At 39.0% G+C, this 4,197-nt stretch overlaps 1 pseudogene; it reads right to left on the bottom strand.

Annotated features, from left to right (window-relative positions):
- Positions 1-552: 552 nt before the first annotated feature.
- Positions 553-3,283, bottom strand: LOC109049428 (annotated as a pseudogene).
- Positions 3,284-4,197: the final 914 nt, after the last annotated feature.

Raw genomic sequence — 4,197 nt, 5'->3', positions numbered from 1 at the left:
TAAACGGACATTATAAAGACGAGCGACGTCACGTTTGCTGTCGGAAAATAAAAACGCAAAAAATGCTCAAAACTGAAAGATAAAGAAGCCGAGTAACGCTACAGAGAGTGAGGGGCGTGGCTAAGTGCGCGGGTGCTTGAAGTAGGCGGTGCTTACACGACGGCGTCAGATGATCGACAGATGTTTGCTCCGCCCCTGTTCAGTACGTGGCCCGCAGTAAACGGTAACTGGACTTACTGCGTTAAGACAGTGTTTTTAAAAGAACAAACTCAGTAAACACATTACTAATAAAGCATAGACGAGCAGAAAAAAGGACAAGGCAGATATAAGGCAATGTCGTACATAAAATGAACATAAAAATATTATTTGAAAATAGAAAATATTGTTTTAAAAAGTGGTATAGTATTTAATTTGTGTTTTTTGGTTTGATTTATGTTTTTCAGTATTTATGAATGGCTTGAACAAAAAATCGTTTACTGAACAAGTATTATATATTTACATTAAAAATATGTGATAATATCATTTAGATTTTAAAAACTGAAAAGCAAATGATAAAAAAAAAATAGCAGCACATAATGTTTCCAGATTTTTAATTATAAAATTCATTATTTTAATGTTGCATTTGATAATTGAGTAAATTCATTTATTATAACTGACAGGTGTGATGATCAGTGGGCTTGAGTTTTTACCTCCATGATTAAGGCCTGGGCTAAATAATGGATAGAGTTTTTCAGTGAAAGACTGAGCAGTGAAAGAGTAGATATGAGAGCTGGACTCCACATCATAAAAGCAGACCAGACCCTCCTCATAATCCACAAACACACCGACCCGCTGCGGCTTCACTCTCAGAGACAGAGAGACAGGAGGACTAGCACAGGCTTTATATTCATCTCCATTCCTCAGAACCACAGACCAGTATCCATCACTGGGTCTTGCTGTGATCAGTCCCTTCCTGTTAATGGATTCTCTGGCCACTCCTAAATCCCAATCAGTCTTTCCCTTCACCTGCACCTCAAAATAAAATCTCCCTGAGGAGAATCCCTCCTTTCCCAAGACACAGGGACATGGATCAAATCTCTCTGGTGTGTCTGGGAGTTTCTGTCTAATGTCTCCATTTCTCACTTGTTTTCCATCATCAGACAGAATGAGATCAGGTTGAGCTGTATCAGGATCCAGAGTCACATCCACTGAGAAAACAGAGAATACAGATATTCTGTGATCTGGATGCTGATGTTTTTAATATTTAATCCAGTGTTTAATCAGATTGTAGTGCAGTAATGAAGCAGTGAGTGTATGAATGTAAACTAGTGTAGTGCAGACAGCACACTGTACCTGCATACTGCTGCATCCACTTCAGCTCTGTAGAGACTAATGACAAGAAAACATCATCAGATCTGAAGCTTATATTTAAAGGATAGAGTACACTATCATGTTTTCTATCTGATCAGTGTGTGTATTGAGTGTACCAGTTAGTGTGAGTTTCTCATCTATAGTGTCCTTCAGTTGAGTCAGAGCTCTCTCTCAGAGTCTCCAGACTCTCATCAGTCTTCATACTGATCTCAGGCCAGTTCCTGGTGTTTCTAGAGCTGCACAGGGATGAGTGAATCTACAGCAGGAGGAGAGAGGAGAAATCCTTCAGCATGTCATATCCTGCATCATCATTGATCAGAGAGATCATGTTGACTGACCTGTAGGAGGTGGAGGTGATCTTCAGTGTGTGAGAGCTGCTCCAGCTCAGTGTTTCTCATCTTTAGCTCAGTGATCTCCTGCTCCAGCTCTTCAATCAGCTTTCGCTCCTGTTTCTCTGCTGCTTTCTGCTGCTCCTCCATCATCTTCAGCAGTTCAGTCTGATGTCTCTCAATGGAGCGGATGAGATCAGTGAAGAGCTCGACACGGACTGCTTTCTCCTTCTCTGTGTTTCTCTGGTCAACCAGGACAGGCAACAAATTATGAGCAGTGTTTGCTAACAGAAGAATCTGTAACTATTACTCAATAATAAATATTTAAATTTATTTTATTCTATTATTTTGAACTCACTTTTCTGACTTCTGCTGAGTGTTTGATGTCTTGAATCTTCTTGATTCTGTTCTGGATCATCAGCTGCACGTCTTTCTGTGTCTCATCAGTTCAGTCTATAGAGAGAACAACACAGACACGTTTATCATAACACAGATTAAACTCACAATATGTTTTCATAATGAACTTTTATTTCACAACATGAAATAAGATCTGATTCCTCATGATATTAGTCCTTTAAAAGAATAATAACTTCTACCTTCTTCTCTTGACTCTCCTCTTCTATAGGAACAGTGTTGTGGTTCTTGTGGTCTGTCTCGGTGCAGAATGAACACACACATGTCTGATCATCTCTACAGAACAGATCCAGAGGTCTCTCGTGTTTCTGACATATATAGTCCTCCAGATTACTCACAGGATCCATCAGTTTGTGTTTCTTCAAACGTGTCACTCTCAAATGAGGCTCCAGGTGAGTTTCACAGTAAGAGCTCTGACACACCAGACACGACTTCAGCGCTTTCAGCTTTCTTTCCTCACAGAAGTCACACAGAACTTCAGGCTTTTTCTCAGGACTTTTCTTCTTATAGTGATCTACGAGCTCTCGGAGTGTGGTATTAATCTTGAGATCAGGTCTTTGTTTGAATGTTTCTTTACAGTATGGACAGCTGCAGGTCTGGCTGTTGTCCCAGCACTTATTCAGACAGATCTTGCAGAAGTTGTGTGAGATGGAGTCGAGACTGGATCAGTGAAACACCATCCAGACATACAGAGCACTGAATCTCCTCAGACAGTGAACTCATGGAGGATGACATTACTGGAAAGAGACATTATTTAGGATTAGTGTGAACTCCTTCAATACTGTTTATGAAGAATCCCATGATGCACCTCATGAAGCTGGTTGAGTGTAAAGAGTGTTTAGAGACAAAGAGTGCTGTCCAAACTCAAATATAATGAGATCATGTACAGTCAGCTGGTTATTATTGTAAAATGAACCCAGACAAGCTGATCAGAACCTAAATGTGAAGCTCATTACATAACCACTTACCTAAATAAATAAATAAATACATGAATTATTCTGGTTAAGCTGAAATTATTTGATCTGCTTTACATTCCTGAACTGTACATATTCAATATTATAAAAGAAAAGTCAAAGTCAAAGTGTTTTTCTTAGTTATTGACTTACATGGAGGTAAATTGTCAATACTCTTTCTCCTGGTTTTTCTTGCTGTTAGTGAAGATTCTGCCATTGTTCTTTCCCTCTTAAAGGCTTTTAAAGAAAAATGATAGTTTAACTGGTTAAATGTGAGAACTGATGGTGATGGAAACACAATCATTCGTTTTGAAACAAAGTAAGAGACTCGTAAACTTACTGAGCAATCTGAACTATGACCTGCTGTTTAAAGAAAGTACAAACAACAAACTCTATATTCTCCAACAAACATATGTATATATTAGATCCATCTTTCCACAAAATATATTATATGATATAAGTTATTGTGTAATGTAAAAGTGATTTTAGCTGCAATGAAGCAGGATTGTGTGCAGTTTGTCTGCAGGTCATTTACTTCCTGTTTTATCTGTTTGTCTTTATGTCGCGTGACAAAATGACAGAAACACCAAACTTTGTTCAATCTAATGACATACTGTTTATACAATTCTGATATCATTTCAGTGCAGTAAACAACTAAAGTATCTGAGTATTTGACACACTTAAACCTGCTTGTGTTCAACTCATTCCAGTCTGACATAAACCCTACTAAACCAGACCACTGCCATCAGAAACCTGTTCAGCACAATCTCTCTTATATTTCTATCACTTACCTGTGAACTGTTAGATTATATTATGCTCTCTGCCAGATGTTTTTGTGCCGCTCTGCAATCCCTCCTCCCTTTCTGTGCTCTTCTCTCTCTCTCACTACTCTGTCTTACCTCTCTCTCTCTCAATCTATACACACATGCGCACACATGTATATTTCCTCATGAGTTCAGATGTTCAGACCAGGACGGGGGCTATAGGCCCGAAGGTTATTGAATTCGGTCTGTCCTTCTGCTCAGAGTTGAGGTATCCTTGGCCAAGTGTATGCCTAATATGTCCAGAACTTCCTGGCCATACTTCCATTTTTGGTTTGGGTACCACACATATGTAATCCATATCTCATTGGATAAACTAAAACACCACCC

The sequence above is a fragment of the Cyprinus carpio genome, chromosome A11 (genome assembly GCF_018340385.1).
Source record: "Cyprinus carpio isolate SPL01 chromosome A11, ASM1834038v1, whole genome shotgun sequence".
NCBI classification, from domain to species: Eukaryota; Metazoa; Chordata; class Actinopteri; order Cypriniformes; family Cyprinidae; genus Cyprinus; species Cyprinus carpio.
Note: the sequence above shows the minus strand (reverse complement) of the source record. Positions and strands in the feature narration are given on the sequence as shown.